We start from the raw sequence: 21,035 nt of genomic DNA, 5'->3' as shown, positions 1-21,035 counted from the left end.
AGAAGCAGGCTCCGTGCAGGGAGCCTGACGTGGGGCCGATCCCGGGACTCCAGGGTCACCAGGGTCACGCTCCGGGCCCAAGGCGGCGCCAAGCCGCGGAGCCGCCGGGCTGCCCCCTAGCATCAGTTCTCCTACCGCTAATCTTCCCTAATGAATGAGTAAATAGAAGCTCCAGGATATTAACGGACCTGCCACAAACTGCTAAACTAGTAACTGCGGAGAACGCGGACTTGAGCTTATTCTATACCTGTCAAAACGCACATCTGCATATCGTATTAAAAAAATTAAGGATTTGCTCTTTTGGGGCGGGGGGAGGGAGGGATGATTAATTAAGGGTTTTTTTTGTGGGGGGGGGAATGAAGGATTTTTTTTGAGGGGAGACGTTTAAGGAGTACTGGGCGGGGGGGCGGGCGTGAAGTAACGAGCCCTAACAGGAGACGTCGCTGTCACGACCTGCAGCACGAGACTAAGGCGGACGCGCCGAGCAGCGGTCTGGGGGGCTCCTGACCCGGGGCCGGGCCTGCAGCTGCGGCTCGCGGTGGCGCCCTCAGGTCTCCTCCGTCAGGCCGGCCCCGCACGAGCGCCCGGAGCTGCCCGGCAGCCACAGAGCCCGCGGCCCGAAGCAGGCCCGAGGGCGGGGCGCCGGAGTTCCCGGCTCCCTCACACCCCGAGTTCCGCGAGACTCGACTCTCCTCCCCACGGGGGGGGCGGGGGGGGCGGGGGCGCCGTCGGAAGAGACCCAGAGTCTCCCGCGCCAGCTCTGGCCTTACCTCTTGGCCTTGGTTCCCTTGAGCACGAGTTTGGTGGACTTCACGTACGAGTATTCGGCCATGGTTGGGGGGACGCCCTGTCCGCCGAGGGGAGAGCTGGCTAGCGGCAAAAGACCTCCACTGGAGGAGGGACTGGCGAGGGAAGCCCTCCCCGCGCAGAACCGCAGGGACCCCCTGAGCGCGCAGGCGACGGCGCCTCCGAGCCCCGGGCGTTATTTTTCACCCGCCTCTTGGCGCCTACTTCCTGTTTACAGTCTGGGGCTACGGCGACGGCAGAGGGCCGAATTACCTCAGGGTTCATTTGCTTTGGAGAAGCGCGGGTTCGCGTTTCCGCAAAAGAGAAAAAACGGGGGGGGGGGGGGGATGGGGAGGGGAACGGACGCGCCCCCTGGCGGCCGCCGAGGGCCTGACAGCTGTGGGGGCGCGCTAGAGGTGTCCTGCTCCGTGTCCCGGGAAGGCGACCGGGTGATGAGCCCCGTGATGGGGCTCCCGGAGCGCCTCCCCGCTTTCCTGGGCGTGAGCTGGGCCTCCGAGGGCTTGCGAGCCCTTCCAACCCCATCAATTCCTATTGTGTTATCTAGGGAGACTGGAGTGGTGGGCAGGAAACGACTGGGGAGTCCAGGAAAAGATAATTAAGTGCATAAGTTTGGGGGCAGACGGCACGAGCGCGGTCGGAATCGGGTGCAGGTGCGGCGGAGGCCGAGGCGCACACTCACGACCCGAGAGGTCTGTCCGCCTAGCAGGGGCCTCGGGGGGCGCTCCAGCCCCCGCGACCGTGTCTCCGGCCTGCTCCGGGATCTTCCGACAGTTTCTTAAAAAAAAAAAAAAAGAAAGAAAATGTTTCAAAAAACATTTTATTTTTATTTGAGAGGGAGGGAGAGAGAGAGAACGACAGCAGGGGGAGGGGCGGAGCTCCGTGTAGGGCTCCCTCCTGGGGCTCCATCCCGGGGCTCCACCAGGGACTCTCTTCTGGGACTCTGTGATCATGACCTGAGCCGAAGGCTGACCCTTCACCAACTCAGCCACCCAGGTGCCTCTCTTACAACAGTTTGATAGTTCACTTCCCTGATTGCCTTTTCTCCCACTTCCAAACCACCTCTGATAATGCTGCCTGAATGATCATTCTAGAGAACTCGCTGATTATTCCCCAATCTAAAAATCTATTAAAGGCAACCTATTACTTTCAGGAGAGAAACTCCCGGCATCGCTTAGTAAACTATTGACAGTCTGGCCTCTTTTCCCACCACCTAACCTTTGCTACCGTAGTCCCACCAAATGGTTGGAAATGTCTGAATGCTCTCTGTTTGCTTCTGCTCCCTGGAATCCTGCCCTTTCTTCTTTCCCATGCTCTTCACTTGGCCCCAGGGTTTCCAATGTTTAAGACAATATTAATTAGTGGAACCTCACTAAAATAGGGAAAGGAGGAGAAAAGAGAAAGTTAGGAGGTGAAGCCTTACCACTCAACATCAATTATGGTTAATTACAGAAAGAATTATCAATGAAGAGCCCAACAGAAGAATCAGCAGCAGGAAAGAATCATCAATCACAGTCTCCTGCAAGGGAAAGATGTATTTCGTATCTCTGACAACATCTCCACTACCCCTGCAACTCAGCCCTTTGGAAACCATCATGACCTGGACTTCTGCTATTTTTTCCCCCCCAATGGACTTTTGTTTGGAAAAAACCCTCCCAGCTTCATTCTTCTTCTGCACAAAATAATGTTCCTCTTTGTTTGTTGCATGTCCAGAATTGGAATACTGTTATTCCTGAAAAAAACCATTTTTTTGCTAGTAAAATAACTGATAGTTTTATTTTTCAGGTTAAAACTCCAAAAAGCTGTCTTTAAATTCCCTCCTGCACTCCCCAAGCATCCTGCATTTCTCCTTCTGTAGTTAATTGTGTGCTTTTTCAGGGCAGGAACATAAGTAGCTTATTCGTCTTTGTTTCACCTATATACCTTGTGCAGTACCTGCTTCAGAGTAGACCCCGCATAAATGTCTGTTAACATGTTAGGATTGTAAAGCCTGAAGTTCAGCTGTGGGTTAATGAAGAGAGTGGAACATTTAGGAGTGTGACTAGATAGGAGGGGTTGTGGTAGAAAAACAGGAGGAGGAAAATCAGAGGGGTGAGGAATAATATATTATCATGGAGGCCACTGGAGGCCCATTCCTTATTTATTTACCAACCATCTCTGCAAAAACACCATGTGCTTGATGATAACATGTTGGCACCAGTATGGACAAAGGCAAGGAGCTAGGTGAGTGCTGCGTTGTGAAAAGAGAAGTGAATAGCCCAGTTGGTTGGAGACAGGGCATGTAGATTACAGTGGTGGGATCCAGGATTGAGAAGGCAAAGTTGGGTCATTTTGTACCTGAAAAATTTGCATAATCAGGAAGCAATTGTGAGGGTACTTTGCAGGGGGGTCAGATGAACAGAGTGGTACTCCAGGATGGTTACTCTGCAGCACTTGGCAATGCGATATAAGCCATGAGCTTTGGCTATTTTTTTTTTTTTTTTTTTTTTTTGGTAATACGAGTAACTGACAAAAGATAGTTATTTCAAATAAACACATTGCCAACCACAAGACTAGACAAAGAGCCAGCCCCACTGCCCCCTAGGCTCCTTTGTGAACTTGGTTGATTTCAATAAGTGACCATTTGGGCCACTTGCCTTTTCTCTTCCTGAGCTTTAAATTCCACACTCTTATATTTTAAATTTTCTAATAAAGAGTGAGCCTATAAAACCCTAGCCCCCCACACTTGGCTCTGATAAAAGCAGAAAACCTGCCTGTGCATACTTGTATGCTCGCCATCCTCCTTCCCCCTGCCCTGTGTGACCTCGCTATGTGGTTCCAGGTGTGCTGTGTGATTTCCAGGTCTTATAAATAATAAATCTCTATTTTTTCAAAGTTTCCCATTGTTCTTGAAGGGCATCTTGAAATCATAATAAGAAGCACAATAGCGGGTCCAAACACAAGAGTGGTATATTGATATTAGCATATTGATATGCTAAGACTGGCACAAAACAGTGTGATCAGTGGTGTGATACCAAAACCCTTTTACTCGAGCCATGACTCTTTTTTTTTTTTAATTTTTTTTTATTTTTTATTTATGATAGGCACACAGTGAGAGAGAGAGAGAGAGGCAGAGACACAGGCAGAGGGAGAAGCAGGCTCCATGCAGGGAGCCCGAGGGGGGACTTGATCTCGGGTCCCCAGGATCAGGCCCTGGACCGAAGGCGGTGCTAAACCGCTGAGCCACCCGGGCTGCCCTCGCTTTCTTAGTAAAGAGAAATTTTACCCCCTTACAAACACAGTATGACACAATCCCTTGTACATTTTCATTAGCTTAGTCTAGACCCCCAGGTGACTCAGGGGCTGAGCTGAGCATCCACCTTCGGCCCAGGGCCTGATCCTGGGATCCGGGATCGAGTCCCCCATCAGGCTTCCTGCATGGAGCCTGCTTCTCCCTCGGCCTATGTCTCTGCCTCTCTCACTCTCTGTCACTCTCATGAATAAAGAGATAAAAATCTTTAAATAAAAAACAACAACAGAAAATAATTCGCTTAGGCCTTTGCTGGAAGGTGCTGCTTGTTGCCCAACTTAGGTTCCATGGAGTCCGTGAGGCACGATCACCCTTACATTCGAGGCTTGCCGTTTCTTTGTGTCACCAAAGTGCTCCTTCTTCTTTATCCCTCTCTCTGCTTTTCGGTTTGATGAATTATTTTTTCATGATTCTATTTTAATTACTCCATTTTTCTCCATTCGAGACTCAGCTGTCTTTCTTTTTTTATTTAATGATCTTCAGTGATGTTGCTTCTCCTCTGCTAACTTCCTAGTTCTGCATCTGTGTCTACATTTATATCCGTGTCTCTGTTTCTCTGTCAGTGTACGTGGACACACAACGTGCTTTCAGTTCAGTTGGGGGTCAAGCCGGAGAGTCAGTGCCTCCTGTCTACTTTCAGTTCTGTGGCTGACAGCAGGTTCCCTAGAGCCCAGGTCAGGGCGACCCACTGGGTGCACCGCTGTCCACAGCTCACCCAGTGGGAAGGAGGGAAGGGCCCATAACACACGACAGGCAGGGGTTCAGGATAAGGACGGCCTCACACCTTCTAGGCCGAGACTCTGACACCTTCTGTAGGGTTTGCCTTGGATTCAGGAGCCTAGGATCGTGGGGAGCTATTGCCCATGCCTCCCCCGGTGGGACTGTCATCTTCTGGGCCTCCAGTATGAGAGAACTGGTGCCCACGTGTGTGCACATGGACCTCGTGGGCCTGGGCGCATGTACACACCAAGGAAGAACATGTGGTTGGAGGTATTTCCCGCATGTGACACCCGCCTCCAATGTCATAGATATGATGCCACAGTGGCCTGGGGACGTCTGGAGGAAGCACCCGCTAGGATAATCCCTGTCCCACGGGCAAGATGCAGACCATCCCCGACGGGCACAACGGCTTCTCTGGGGTCTAAACCGGGGAAGAATGGAAAGTTGTGTCTGAACGCAGGCGTGTGTCCAGGCTGGGGCCCTGGCTGCACACAGTCCTTCCCTGGGGCCTGTGGACAGGGGTGCGGGTGTGTCACTGTGTGCACAGGCCATCGCCTGCAGGGACGGGGGAGCCGTCGGCAGCCCCGAGCGCCGCCCCTGCAGCTTCCTCCAGGAGTGGGTCAGGGAGGGGGTCCCAGGAAGTGAGGTCACTCCCGTGACACAGAGCCCAACAGAACTTGGAACCCCCGTGACCAGGCAACCGCATCTAGTGCAGCCCCACCTCAGGCTCACTTGGCTGGAGACATCCGCTCCTGGAAGATGTTCTCCTGCTGCCGGCCCACCTCTGGGGGCTCTGGCTCCCAGGAACCCCAGGGGTGCCGCTTGTTCCAATGCTGTAGGCTTTGGCTCCAGCATAAAAACCAACGCCTCAGGGCGTTTATCAGGAGGCGCCGTCAGGTAACCCAGAGCAGGCCAGGCCAGGCCCCCTGTGCCAGCCATCCTGGGTGGCCCCATCCCCTCCTCTTCAGCTTCCGGGAAACAGGGATGTGTGGGCAGGTGCATCCAGGCTGGGGGACATTGCAGGGCGGCAGGTTCCCCGGTGATCCCTTCAGGGTCACCCTGAGGTCAAGGTGGGCAGGGTGCAAACAGGGCTCCTGAGGTCCTCTTACCCTCCGAGTAAGAGTCCCCCCGAGGCCCTGCAGCCGATCCCTTTGCTCTCCTTGGGGGAGGGGGGTGCCGCCTGCGCTGTGGTGTGTCTGGATGGGGGCCGCTGGGGGTGCGGCCCAGCCGAGGCGGCCGGACCGGGCGCTGAGGCCTCCTGCCTGGCTGCCGGGCACTGTCTCCACAGAGCTCCACCCGGGACAGGGGGCGCGAGCGGGAGGAAGGGGTGCTCTGCCCCACCGCCTCGAGGAACTGGGAAGTGCCCTGCGCAGCTAACAGAGGCCAGCGCGGGCTCAAATGAGTGCAGGGGCCGGGGCACCCCCGACACCCGGGTCCCCGATGCGGCACGAAGGGCCCCGGGTCCCAGAAGCCAGCCTGCTACTCCCCTGGGCTCCCCCCTACACTCCTGCTCCCACATGAGTCTGCATTCCCCTGCTCCCCACACTTGCCCCAGGGCCCTGCCCCTGCCTGGGCCAGATGCAGAGTCCCTGTGCACAGAGGTGTAGGAATATCAGAGCAGAGCCTTCAGGGGCGGCCTGGTCGCCCAGGGGTTTAGCGCCTGCCTTCCGCCCAGGCCCTGACCCCGCAGGCCCGGGATCGAGTCCCGCCTCGGGCTCTCTGCACCAGGGCTGCTTCTCCCTCTGTCTGTGTGTCTGTCTCTCTCGGTCTCTGTCTCTCTGTGTCTCTTGAGGTCCTTGTACTGATCCAAACTTTTTTGAACATTTATCCTCTAAGATTGTTTCTTTATCGGATAGTTTGTCTTGTTTGTGTAAGAGACAGGCAGAGAGCAGGGAGGGGAGAGGGAGACCCAGGCTCCTGAAGCAGACTGGGCCCCAAGCGCAGGGCCTGCCAGGGCGGGATCCCAGGGTGCTGAGGCCACGACCCGAGCCACAGCCCAGAGTCAGAGGCTAAGTGACTGAGCCAAAGGCATCAAGGCCCGGGTTCCTGCCGTGGGCACTCCTGCCCCCCACGGCCCCCGAGAGCTCGGGCTGCGGGCTGCGCTCCCACCCCAGGCCTCCCGGCGGCTCCATGCACGTCCCCTCTGTCCCAACTCAGGGTGCAAGGGCCTCGGCCGGGAAGGCGCCTCCCATCTGCCCGACGAAGCCCAGCCGGACGGAGCTGCTGGAGCAGGAATTCCAACAACTGCTGCCCGCCTTGCTGCGCAGGGATGTCATCTCCGTTTTCATCTTTTTAGACAACTGTCATGGATTTGCCACCACCGACGAGGTGCTGGATCTGCTGTTTACGAAGTGAGCACCTGCGCCTCTGCAGCCCAGGGGTGGGCCACCTGCTGGTGGGGAGGCTGGGAATGGTTCTGAGCTGCCCGGCCTCGGGCCGCTCCCCCGCCTGGAGCAGAGTCACCCAGGGCACAGTGGGGTCCCGGAGGGCAGCCCCGGGGCCTGGCCTGTGGCGGGTCGGCCAGAGGGGCTGTGCCTGTGCTCCGCAGCCGTCCTCCTCCCCCGTGACGGGGCCTGTGCCTCCTCCCCACCGTCACCGGGGTCCTGAGCTGGCCTCTTTTCCCATTGAAAGGGAGGTTGGAGAGTCCATCGGGGGGCTGTGTCCTGGGGCAACCACACAGGGGGACCCCGGGGTCCCCGGGCGCCCAGGCCCACTCAGATATCGGCCGTGGGCCTGGCCGGAGCCTTTCATGCTCAAGCATTCAGGAGGCCCCGGCAGGTGCGGGCGCTTCTCCGGGGGCTGCCCGTGGCCCCCCGCACAGAGCTGACGGCCCCCGGGGCTCCGGCCTAGTCGGGGGTCAGAGGTGACAGCCCCCACGGTGAGAGGTCGCGGCCACAGGATGATTCGTGGGATGCCCCCGCCCTCCCCTAGATATGGGTGCATCGCAGCTGCGTGTGGTGGCGACGACGCGGTCCTGCAGCGCTGGAAACTGTGAGTGACTCCGGCCCCTGCCCGAGGGCCTTCCCTCTCCAGGAGGGCAGCGAGGGGGCTGTGGGCCGGGGGTGCTGGACCCTCACCCCACACATCTGCAATTCCCGTGACGGGGTAAAGGTCTAAGGGCCCTTCAGGAAAGGAGGAAAGGAGAGCCGTGAATAGGGTGTGGGCTTGGTGGGAGAGCACTGGGACCCCTAAGGGAGACTTTCTCCATGCCCGCCCCTCCCAGCCCTCTGTCTGCCCCACACCTGGGACCCAGAGCAGAGGGGGTGGGGAGCATCGCACTCCCCAATCTGGTGGCACCTGGACCCAGTGCACAGCAGGTTGCCACGAGGGCCATTGAGGGCTCACAGACCCGGTGGCCCTGGCCCCGTGGGAGACGGCAGATTAGAGTCAGTGGAAGGACACCCCCCGGGGCCCCTCATGAGGGAGGCAGCGCAGAGCCACAGGGAGGGAAAGTGGAGGTCCCGGGTGGCTCCTGGCAAGGCCTGGCAGGACACAGAGCCCGAGCCCTCCTGGCTTGGACCTTCCCAGAGCGACAGTGTGTGCAGTGAGGGCAATGACGGGCCAGACGCCCCCCGTCCCCGGACGCCTGCCGGTGGATTCAAGGGGCAAGTGGGCAGGGAGCCAGGCTGAGGAGGGAGCCCCGCTTCCCAGCAAAGACCGTGATGGTCACACCGCTGGGCGTGGGCTCCCCCGCACAGAGGCTTCGTGCCAGCCCCTCCTCGGGGAGCAGGCCTGTGGCAGGCAGGACCGCCAGGTGGCAGGTGGACGAGGAGCAGGACTGGCCTCTGACAGCCCCGCACGGGAGGCCGAGGCCCCGGGTCCTGCAGGGCTTCCCCGGGACACCTCGGTGTGAGGGAGCCCTGTCTTCTGACCCCTGTGCCCACCTGTCCCTCCCCAGGGCCATCTGCTGCATCCTGGAGATATGGATGGACTATTATCAGGAGGACTTTTGTCGGCTCCCCCAATCTGCCTCCCTGAAGAAGATTCTGGAATTCATAAGGCAGCGCATGCCAGGCACAGACGTGGAGCTCCGTGCCCGGCGTTACCTGCAACAACTCAGACGCCTCCATGCAGCGGAGCCAGAGGCTGGGGGTGAGGAGGCCTGGGGGTGGCCGAGCTGGGGACAGGGTGGGCCCCACGGATCCAGCGTCCGTGCAGCTGGGCCGGGAGCAGGGGTTCGGCTCACACCCCATCCCCACGAGCTGCAGGCTGGGGACACCTCCCAGGGCTCTTTGAGCGGTTGGAAGAGTGTCCTTGATTTGGGAGGGACGTGGAAAGTCCGTCCTGGTGGTGATACTTTGTCTTCTTGGAGCTACAGCTTCGGCCCGAGCAAAAGACCCTGAAGCACTTCCGGAGCCCGCCCCAGCCCCAACTGTGGGGCCTGCTGCCTCGGATGGGCCTGAAGTGCTCGAGGCCGCCCTGGCTGCTGGGGCTGAGGGCTTGGCCCCAGCTGAGGTGCCAGCTGGGGAGGCGAAGCCCCTGCAGATAGTGGTCACTGCTCTAGATCACGGCTGCGCCCTGGACGAGCCACGTGCACCTGCGGCCACCCCGGAGGAGGAGCAGGCCCTGGCACCTGCAATCGGGGTCCCCAGAGTGCCAGAGCCGCCAATTGCCTCCGGGACAACTGGCTTCAACCTCTGCGCAGCCCCCTGACCACCTCGGGAGCCCGCCCCAGCTCCCACCGCGGGGCTCGTCATGCCTGCAGCCCAACGGAGGCTTGCCCTTCCCGTGTCATTTCACTGTTTCTATATTTTGAGTTTTTCTTTAACCTGTAAAATGGCTTATGAGTTTTATTGTAATAAAGTATAAGTTAACTTCAAACAAAATTCACTCTGATGCTTTTAAATTATACATCGTGGACCTACACTTTAGGTCCATTCACAGTGTCACAGGTCCCAGAGCCCAGGGCGCCGGGGGACACAGCCCAGGATCGGGTGCTCCCCCAGGTCAGGCAGAGGCCGGGAGGACACAGGACAGCCAGGTGGCTCCTGCCCCCGGGCGGCCCGAGCTGTACAGATCGGCGGGCCCGCCCCTGGAGCATCCAGGCCCCTGCACACTGGGAGCTGCAGTAGTCACTGCGGGAGCTGACTCCAGAGCTGCACAGCTGGCCGCCCCCACTGTTGTTGTCCCTCCTGGTGTCACCCTGTACCTGGGACTGAGCAGGGGCCTCACAGATAAACAACTCCCACTGAGCCATACACCTGGCAGGGGCCTGGGCAGCTCCCCAGGTGCACACACCCGACAATCAGCACAGCAGGCCCCTCCCTCAGAAGACCAGCTAGAAGGTCAGGGGAAAAGCAAGGTATTGACCAAGCAGCACTGGAAAGTTCCAGGGGAAGCCGAGGGATTTACAGTATATAGGATCAGAGGATACTCCCCCTTGTTTTTTTCTTTTCTGTTTGTTTCTGTTGTTTCCCCACCCCCACCCCCTTTTTAATTCTTTTTTATTTCTTCTTTTCTTTTTTTCTCTCTCTCTCTCTTTCTCGTTATTCCAGTACAACTTGTTTTTGGCCACTCCGCACTGAGTAAAATGGCTAGAAGGAAAAACTCACCTCCAAAGAAAGAAATCAGAAACAGTCCTCTCTCCCACAGAGTTACAACATTTGGATTACAATTCAATGTCAGAAAGCCAATTCAGAAGCACAGTTATAAAGCTACTGGTGGCTCTAGAAAAAAGCATAAAGGACTCAAGAGACTTCATGACTGTAGGATTTAGATCTAATCAGGCCGAAATTAAAAATCAGTTAAATGAGATGCAATCCAAACTGGAGGTCCTAACGACCAGGGTTAACGAGGGAGAAGAACGAGTGAGTGACACAGAAGACAAGTTGATGGCAAGGGCGGAAACTGAGGGAAGAAAAGAAAGACAATTAAGAGACCATGAGGATAGGTTAAGGGAAATAAATGACAGCCTCAGAAGGAAAAATCTACGTTTAATTGGGGTTCCCGAGGGCGCCAAAAGGGACAGAGGTCCAGATTATGTATTTGAACAAATCATAGCTGAAAACTTTCCTAACTTGGGAAGGGAAACAGGCATTTAGATCCAGGAGCTAGAGAGATCACCCCCACCCCCCTTAAATCCATAAAAACCGCTCAACATTTAACATTTAATACTGGAACTTGCAAATTCCAAAGATAAAGAGAAGATCCTTAATGCAGCAAGAGACAAGAAATCACTAACTTTTATGGGGAGAAGCTTTAGGACAACAGCAGACCTCTCCACAGAGACCTGGGAGGTGAGAAAGGGCCGGCAGGATACAGTCAGGGTCCTAAATGAGAGGAACCTGCAGCCAAGAATACTTTATCCAGCAAGGCTCTCATTCAGAATAGAAGGAGAGATAAAGAGCTTCCAAGAGAGGCAGAAACTGACAGGATATGTGACCACCAAGCCGGCTCTGCCAGAAATATTAAGGGGGGACCCTGTAAAAGAAAGGGGAAGTCCAAGGAAACAATCCACAAAAACAGGGACTGAATAGGTATCATGATGACACTAAATCCATATCTGTCAATAGTAACTCTGAACGTGAATGGGCTTAATGACCCCATCAAAAGGACGCAGGGTTTCAGACTGGATAAAAAAAGGCAAGACCCATCCATTTGCTGTCTCCAAGAGACTCATTTTAGACATCAGGACACCTACAGCCTGAAAATAAAAGGTTGGAGAACTGTGTACCATTCAAATAGTCCTCAATAAATGCAGGGGTAGCCATCCTTATATCAGATAAATTAAAGTTTGTCCCAAAGACTGTAGTGAGAGGTGAAGAGGGACACTATATCATACTTAAAGGATCTATCCAACAAGAGGACCTAACAATCACGAATATTTATGGCCCGGATGCGTGAGCCGCCAAGTATATCAATCGATTAATAACCAAAGTTAAGACATACTTAGATAATAATACACTTATACTTGGTGACTTCAATGGAGCGCTTTCTGCAATCCACAGGTCTTTTAAGCACAACATCTCCAAAGAAACAGGAGCTTTAAATGATACACTGGACCAGATGGATTTCACAGATATTTATAGAACTTTACATGCAAACGCAACTGAATACACATTCTTCTCAAGTGCACGTGGGGCTTTCTCCAGAAGAGACCACAAACTGGGTCACACATCAGGTCTTAATTGATACCAAAAGATTGGGATCGACCCTGTGTATTTTCAGACCATAATGCTTTGAAACTAGAACTAAATCACAAGAAGAAGTTTGGAAGGATTTCAAATACGTGGAGGTTAAGGACCATCCTGCTACAAGGTGAAAGGGTCAACCACGAAATTAGAGAAGAATTAAAAAGATTCATGGAAACTAATGAGAATGAAGACACCACCATTCAAAATCTTTGGGATACAGCAAAAGCAGTCCTGAGGGGGAAATACATCGCAATACAAGCATCCATCCAAAAACTGGAAAAAACTCAAATAGAAAAGCTAACCTTCCACCTAAGGGAGCTGGTGAAAGACAGCAAATAGATCCAACACCCAGCAGAAGAAGAGGGTTAAAAAAGACTCGAGCAGAACTCAATGAAATAGAGACCAGAAGAACTGTGGAAAAGATCAACAAAACCAGGAGTTGGTTCTTTGAAACAATTAAGAAGGTAGATAAACCATTAGCCAGCCTTATTTAAAAGAAGACAGAAAACACTCAAACTAATAAAATCATGATGAGAAAGGAGAGATCACTACTAACACCAAAGAAAGGACCTAGAGTGTATTCTATATGTTAAGCAAAGTCAGTCATTCAGAGAAAATACCAGATGATTTCACTCATATGTGGAATTAAAACAACAACAACAACAACAACAACAACAAACGGATATAGGGGAAGGAAGGAAAAGAGTGGGAGGTATACTATAAGAGATTCTTTAGTACAGAGAACAACAGGCTTGCTGGAGGGAAGGAGGGCATGGGATTGGCGTGGTGATTGGCAGTGAGGAGGGCACTTGTTGTGATGAGCACTGGGTGTTATAGGTAAGTGATGAATCACTAAACACTAGTCTTGAACCAATATTACAGTATATGTTAACTAACTAGAATTTAAGTAAAAACTTGAAAAAATAAGGAAAGAAGACTCATGGAATGGTAAAGCTTGCAGGGAGCATGGTAGTCCAGTAGCAAGCACCTTGTGCATTAAAAGATGAGGAGGGGGCGCCTGGATGGCACAGTCAGTTATGTGACCAACTGTTGGTTTCAGCTTGGATCCTGATCTCGGGGTCATGAGGTCGAGTCCCACATCGGGCTCCGTGCTCAATCTGGAGCGTGTCTCCCTCTCTCTCTAATTCCCACTTGTGCTCTCTCTCCCTCTCTCTGATTTATATATAATATAAATCTTAAAAAAAAAAAATAAGATGAGAGAAATAAATCACATTTTCAGACACAGTGCAGACCCTGGAGCTACAAAGCCTCACCTATACCACATGCACTACCCTGCTTGCCTCATCTTTCCTCAGTCTCCCTTTTGTGCTCTCTCTTCCTCCTTTTTCTTTCCTAGACACCATATGCTTAGTGAGGCCAGCAGAACCAAGAGCTAAAAATGTCCTGGGTGTGGCCCTTCATAAAGGCTTTCATCAAAGGCACTTACCTTGAAGTGGAAGCCATGATGAGCCAGAAACAGAGATTTGTCTATATGTGCAGAGTCAAAGAACCTGTAAGACAGCAAAAGTCGATTTTTTAAAATTGTATGCTGGGCCGCCCGGGTGGCTCAGTGGTTTGGTGACTGCCTTCGGCCCAGGGTGTGATCCTGGAGACCCAGGATCGAGTCCCACGTCAGGCTTCTGCGTGGAGCCTGCTTCTCCCTCTGCCTGTGTCTGTGCCTCTCTCTCCCTCTGTGTCCTTCTCATGAATAAATAAAGAAAATCTTTAAAAAATAAAAAAATAAAATTAAATATGTATTCTTTCATTGTAAAGGACCTTAACTATCAATTTCACTTTAAAAAAAATTGCATGCTAATTAGCAAGGAATAGGACCTTCTCCACCATTTAAGTGAAAAAAAAAAAAAAAAAACCAAGAATACCAAAACACATTTTTAGCCTAAAGTTCACTAGCAGTAAGCAGAGGATGGATTGAATACACACAGCAGAGGGGGTCTAGTCAACTGGCCAATCAGAGGGAAAAAACAACGAGCCCTCCACGTCCTGCTGAAACATATTATAGGTCAAAGGTTTTCACCGTCAAAACTACTGGCATGTGGGCCGGATGAGCCTTTGTTGGGGGGCTGTCCTGTGAATTACGGGATTTTAACAGCTTTCCGGAACTCCACCCACTAGGTGCCAGTAAAACACGGATCCCCTACCTGTGAAATCAAACATGTTTCCAGATATTGCCATACGTCCCATGGGGGACAAAATTGCACCTGGTTGACAACTATTATTCTATCTATATCAAGACTCCAATAGATCGTACCGTAAAAAGGAAATACTGTCTACTAGTGCTGCCCAATATGGTATGTGGTTATTACATATCTGATATATATGGCGAGTGTGATTGAGAAAGTGAATTTTCTCAATTATATAAAATTTTATATAATTTTAATTAATTTTAATGTAAATTGTCACATGTGCCTGGCCAGTGACCACCACATTAGTGAAGTCTCACATGTATAAAGAGCCAATTATGAAACAACGTTCTCTTAACAACCAACAGGTCAAAGAAGAAAAACTTTTTCCTAGGTTAACTTAAGGGGGAAATTAAAAAGCATCTTGAGGCCATCTGGGTGGCTCAGTTGGTTAAGCCTTCGACTCCTGATTTGGCTCAGATCATGATCTCAGTATCTTGAGATCGAGCCCTGTGCTGGGTTCTGCAGTGAGTGTGGAGCCTGCTTAAGATTCTCCCTCTCCTTTCCCCCTGCCCCCACCCACTCCTGGGTTCTCTTTCTTACATAAATACATAGTATCTTGAAACAAATGAAACAAGGAAACCCAATATACCAAAACATTTAGGCTGCAGCAAAAGATTTCTAGGAGAGCTTAATGCTATAAACACATACAGAAAAAAAAAGAAAAAAAAATATATATATATAAATCTCTCAAGGAACTCTAGAAAGAATAGATGAATGGATAAAGAAGACGTGGTACATAAGCGATGGAGTATTATTCAGTTATACAAAAGAATGAAATCTCGTCATTTGGAATGACGTACATGGAGCTAAAGAGTAATGCTAAGTGAAATAAGTGAGTCAGAGAAACACAAATACCATATGATTTCATTCCTAAGTGTAATTTAAGAAACAAAAAAAGAATGTGCAAAGGGGGGCACCTAGGTGGTTCAGATGGTAAAAGCATCTGACTTTGTATGCTGTTTATTTTTTTCACTTCACGAGACTTAATACTCTTTCATGAAAAGAACTCTTACTAAACTAGGAGTAAAAGTAAACCAACTAAACATCATAAAGACCAAATATGAAAAAAAAAAATCCCAACTAATGTACAAAATAGCAAAAGACTCAAACTTTTCCTCTAAAAATAGGATCAAAATAAAGTTCTTTACTCTGGCCTTTCCATCAAATATAGTACTAGAAAACTTAGCCAGAGCAATTAGGCAAGTAAAAGAAACAAAACGCATCCAAACTGGAAAGGAAGAAGAAGAATCATATTTGCATATACCATAATCTTATACGTAGAAATCGTAAGGATTAAAAAAATTAGAAGCAGTAAACAAATTCAACAAGGTTGCAGAAATGAAAACCAACACACCAAGAAGCAGTTGCATCTCTAGATGTTAACAATGAACAATTTGAAGTGGAACTCAAGAACACAACTCCATTTACCACAACACTGAAAAAGGTAAGATATTCAGGAACAAGACTAATGAAAGAAGTGAAAGAATCATACACTGAAAATGAGAAAACATATGTAAGAGTAATGTTTAAAAAAAAACCCCAAAATAGATATCTATTTTATAGATAAAATGCTTGAAAGGAAACATAAGGAAAAGATTCACAATATTAGATCTGCCAATGATTTCTTTCTTTTTGTAAACAGGCTCCATACCCAGGGTGGAGCCTAATATGGGGCCTGAACTCACAACCCTGAGATCAAGACCTGAGCTGACATTGAGTCATATGCTTACTGACTGAGCCACCCAGGATCCACGGACCTGGCAGTGATTTCCTGACTACGATACCAAAGCACCAGCAAACAAGTAAACATAGACAAATGGGGTCTATAAAACTTCAAATGCACCAAAGGATACAATCTAGAGAGTGAAGAGACAACGAATAGAATGGGAAAAATATGTGCAAACCATGTATTTGACAATAAGTTAATATACAAAAAACTCCTACGAACTTCGTCACAAGGCAACAAGTAGCCCAATGGAAGAAAGGACGAAGAGCCTGTACAGACATTCCTTGAAAGAAGATGTATAAATGGCCAATGAACCTATGAAATGATGCTCCACATCACTAACCATCAAAAAAGGCAAATCACAACCACGATGAGGGTCACCTCACACCCATTAGGATGACCACTGTTAAAAAATAAAATGTTGGCAAGGATATGGAGAAATCAGGACACTTGTGCATTGCTGATAGGAATGTAGCATGGTGCAAGCACTATGTAAACAGTATGAGAGTTCCTCAAAAAAATTAAAACTACAACTACCATATAATCCAGCAATCCTATTTCTGGGGTACGTGTAGTCAAAAGAATTGAAAGCAGGGTCGCCAAGAGACCTCCATCCTCATAGAAGCATTCTTTATCATAGCCAAGGGCTGGGAGCAACTCAGATGTCCATCAAAGGTAAATGGATAAAGAAAATGTGGTGTATACTGATTTTTATTTATTTATGAGAGACACACGGGGAGAGAGGCAGAGACACATGCAGGGAGCCTGAGGGGGGACTCAATCTCGAGTCCCCAGGATCAGGTGGGGGTCAGGGAGGGGGTCCCAGGAAGTGAGGTCACTCCCGTGACACAGAGCCCAACAGAACTTGGAACCCCCGTGACCAGGCAACCGCATCTAGTGCAGCCCCACCTCAGGCTCACTTGGCTGGAGACATCCGCTCCTGGAAGATGTTCTCCTGCTGCCGGCCCACCTCTGGGGGCTCTGGCTCCCAGGAACCCCAGGGGTGCCGCTTGTTCCAATGCTGTAGGCTTTGGCTCCAGCATAAAAACCAACGCCTCAGGGCGTTTATCAGGAGGCGCCGTCAGGTAACCCAGAGCAGGCCAGGCCAGGCCCCCTGTGCCAGCCATCCTGGGTGGCCCCATCCCCTCCTCTTCAGCTTCCGGGAAACAGGGATGTGTGGGCAGGTGCATCCAGGCTGGGGGACATTGCAGGGCGGCAGGTTCCCCGGTAATCCCTTCAGGGTCACCCTGAGGTCAAGGTGGGCAGGGTGCAAACAGGGCTCCTGAGGTCCTCTTACCCTCCGAGTAAGAGTCCCCCCGAGGCCCTGCAGCCGATCCCTTTGCTCTCCTTGGGGGAGGGGGGTGCCGCCTGCGCTGTGGTGTGTCTGGATGGGGGCCGCTGGGGGTGCGGCCCAGCCGAGGCGGCCGGACCGGGCGCTGAGGCCTCCTGCCTGGCTGCCGGGCACTGTCTCCACAGAGCTCCACCCGGGACAGGGGGCGCGAGCGGGAGGAAGGGGTGCTCTGCCCCACCGCCTCGAGGAACTGGGAAGTGCCCTGCGCAGCTAACAGAGGCCAGCGCGGGCTCAAATGAGTGCAGGGGCCGGGGCACCCCCGACATCCGGGTCCCCGATGCGGCACGAAGGGCCCCGGGTCCCAGAAGCCAGCCTGCTACTCCCCTGGGCTCCCCCCTACACTCCTGCTCCCACATGAGTCTGCATTCCCCTGCTCCCCACACTTGCCCCAGGGCCCTGCCCCTGCCTGGGCCAGATGCAGAGTCCCTGTGCACAGAGGTGTAGGAATATCAGAGCAGAGCCTTCAGGGGCGGCCTGGTCGCCCAGGGGTTTAGCGCCTGCCTTCCGCCCAGGCCCTGACCCCGCAGGCCCGGGATCGAGTCCCGCCTCGGGCTCTCTGCACCAGGGCTGCTTCTCCCTCTGTCTGTGTGTCTGTCTCTCTCGGTCTCTGTCTCTCTGTGTCTCTTGAGGTCCTTGTACTGATCCAAACTTTTTTGAACATTTATCCTCTAAGATTGTTTCTTTATCGGATAGTTTGTCTTGTTTGTGTAAGAGACAGGCAGAGAGCAGGGAGGGGAGAGGGAGACCCAGGCTCCTGAAGCAGACTGGGCCCCAAGCGCAGGGCCTGCCAGGGCGGGATCCCAGGGTGCTGAGGCCACGACCCGAGCCACAGCCCAGAGTCAGAGGCTAAGTGACTGAGCCACAGGCATCAAGGCCCGGGTTCCTGCCGTGGGCACTCCTGCCCCCCACGGCCCCCGAGAGCTTGGGCTGCGGGCTGCGCTCCCACCCCAGGCCTCCCGGCGGCTCCATGCACGTCCCCTCTGTCCCAACTCAGGGTGCAAGGGCCTCGGCCGGGAAGGCGCCTCCCATCTGCCCGACGAAGCCCAGCCGGACGGAGCTGCTGGAGCAGGAATTCCAACAACTGCTGCCCGCCTTGCTGCGCAGGGATGTCATCTCCGTTTTCATCTTTTTAGACAACTGTCATGGATTTGCCACCACCGACGAGGTGCTGGATCTGCTGTTTACGAAGTGAGCACCTGCGCCTCTGCAGCCCAGGGGTGGGCCACCTGCTGGTGGGGAGGCTGGGAATGGTTCTGAGCTGCCCGGCCTCGGGCCGCTCCCCCGCCTGGAGCAGAGTCACCCAGGGCACAGTGGGGTCCCGGAGGGCAGCCCCGGGGCCTGGCCTGTGGCGGGTCGGCCAGAGGGGCTGTGCCTGTGCTCCGCAGCCGTCCTCCTCCCCCGTGACGGGGCCTGTGCCTCCTCCCCACCGTCACCGGGGTCCTGAGCTGGCCTCTTTTCCCATTGAAAGGGAGGTTGGAGAGTCCATCGGGGGGCTGTGTCCTGGGGCAACCACACAGGGGGACCCCGGGGTCCCCGGGCGCCCAGGCCCACTCAGATATCGGCCGTGGGCCTGGCCGGAGCCTTTCATGCTCAAGCATTCAGGAGGCCCCGGCAGGTGCGGGCGCTTCTCCGGGGGCTGCCCGTGGCCCCCCGCACAGAGCTGACGGCCCCCGGGGCTCCGGCCTAGTCGGGGGTCAGAGGTGACAGCCCCCACGGTGAGAGGTCGCGGCCACAGGATGATTCGTGGGATGCCCCCGCCCTCCCCTAGATATGGGTGCATCGCAGCTGCGTGTGGTGGCGACGACGCGGTCCTGCAGCGCTGGAAACTGTGAGTGACTCCGGCCCCTGCCCGAGGGCCTTCCCTCTCCAGGAGGGCAGCGAGGGGGCTGTGGGCCGGGGGTGCTGGACCCTCACCCCACACATCTGCAATTCCCGTGACGGGGTAAAGGTCTAAGGGCCCTTCAGGAAAGGAGGAAAGGAGAGCCGTGAATAGGGTGTGGGCTTGGTGGGAGAGCACTGGGACCCCTAAGGGAGACTTTCTCCATGCCCGCCCCTCCCAGCCCTCTGTCTGCCCCACACCTGGGACCCAGAGCAGAGGGGGTGGGGAGCATCGCACTCCCCAATCTGGTGGCACCTGGACCCAGTGCACAGCAGGTTGCCACGAGGGCCATTGAGGGCTCACAGACCCGGTGGCCCTGGCCCCGTGGGAGACGGCAGATTAGAGTCAGTGGAAGGACACCCCCCGGGGCCCCTCATGAGGGAGGCAGCGCAGAGCCACAGGGAGGGAAAGTGGAGGTCCCGGGTGGCTCCTGGCAAGGCCTGGCAGGACACAGAGCCCGAGCCCTCCTGGCTTGGACCTTCCCAGAGCGACAGTGTGTGCAGTGAGGGCGATGACAGGCCAGACGCCCCCCGTCCCCGGACGCCTGCCGGTGGATTCAAGGGGCAAGTGGGCAGGGAGCCAGGCTGAGGAGGGAGCCCCGCTTCCCAGCAAAGACCGTGATGGTCACACCGCTGGGCGTGGGCTCCCCCGCACAGAGGCTTCGTGCCAGCCCCTCCTCGGGGAGCAGGCCTGTGGCAGGCAGGACCGCCAGGTGGCAGGTGGACGAGGAGCAGGACTGGCCTCTGACAGCCCCGCACGGGAGGCCGAGGCCCCGGGTCCTGCAGGGCTTCCCCGGGACACCTCGGTGTGAGGGAGCCCTGTCTTCTGACCCCTGTGCCCACCTGTCCCTCCCCAGGGCCATCTGCTGCATCCTGGAGATATGGATGGACTATTATCAGGAGGACTTTTGTCGGCTCCCCCAATCTGCCTCCCTGAAGAAGATTCTGGAATTCATAAGGCAGCGCATGCCAGGCACAGACGTGGAGCTCCGTGCCCGGCGTTACCTGCAACAACTCAGACGCCTCCATGCAGCGGAGCCAGAGGCTGGGGGTGAGGAGGCCTGGGGGTGGCCGAGCTGGGGACAGGGTGGGCCCCACGGATCCAGCGTCCGTGCAGCTGGGCCGGGAGCAGGGGTTCGGCTCACACCCCATCCCCACGAGCTGCAGGCTGGGGACACCTCCCAGGGCTCTTTGAGCGGTTGGAAGAGTGTCCTTGATTTGGGAGGGACGTGGAAAGTCCGTCCTGGTGGTGATACTTTGTCTTCTTGGAGCTACAGCTTCGGCCCGAGCAAAAGACCCTGAAGCACTTCCGGAGCCCGCCCCAGCCCCAACTGTGGGGCCTGCTGCCTCGGATGGGCCTGAAGTGCTCGAGGCCGCCCTGGCTGCTGGGGCTGAGGGCTTGGCCCCAGCTGAGGTGCCAGCTGGGGAGGCGAAGCCCCTGCAGATAGTGGTCACTGCTCTAGATCACGGCTGCGCCCTGGACGAGCCACGTGCACCTGCGGCCACCCCGGAGGAGGAGCAGGCCCTGGCACCTGCAATCGGGGTCCCCAGAGTGCCAGAGCCGCCAATTGCCTCCGGGACAACTGGCTTCAACCTCTGCGCAGCCCCCTGACCACCTCGGGAGCCCGCCCCAGCTCCCACCGCGGGGCTCGTCATGCCTGCAGCCCAACGGAGGCTTGCCCTTCCCGTGTCATTTCACTGTTTCTATATTTTGAGTTTTTCTTTAACCTGTAAAATGGCTTATGAGTTTTATTGTAATAAAGTATAAGTTAACTTCAAACAAAATTCACTCTGATGCTTTTAAATTATACATCGTGGACCTACACTTTAGGTCCATTCACAGTGTCACAGGTCCCAGAGCCCAGGGCGCCGGGGGACACAGCCCAGGATCGGGTGCTCCCCCAGGTCAGGCAGAGGCCGGGAGGACACA

The 21,035-nt window shown here is 54.1% G+C and overlaps 1 long non-coding RNA gene across 1 annotated transcript in view; it reads right to left on the bottom strand.

Moving 5' to 3' along the window:
* Nucleotides 1-1,608: 1,608 nt before the first annotated feature.
* The window catches only part of LOC140604699 (uncharacterized), a 30,714-nt gene continuing 11,287 nt past the window's right edge, over nucleotides 1,609-21,035 (bottom strand). The window contains exons 3-4 of the long non-coding RNA XR_012007509.1: nucleotides 13,394-13,457; nucleotides 1,609-2,323 (exon numbers count right to left, since the gene is read on the bottom strand). This is a non-coding gene — a long non-coding RNA (uncharacterized lncRNA). The remainder of the gene's footprint in view (nucleotides 2,324-13,393; nucleotides 13,458-21,035) is intronic.

The sequence above is a fragment of the Canis lupus genome, chromosome 15 (assembly GCF_048164855.1).
Source record: "Canis lupus baileyi chromosome 15, mCanLup2.hap1, whole genome shotgun sequence".
In the NCBI taxonomy this organism is placed as follows: Eukaryota; Metazoa; Chordata; class Mammalia; order Carnivora; family Canidae; genus Canis; species Canis lupus.
Note: the sequence above shows the minus strand (reverse complement) of the source record. Positions and strands in the feature narration are given on the sequence as shown.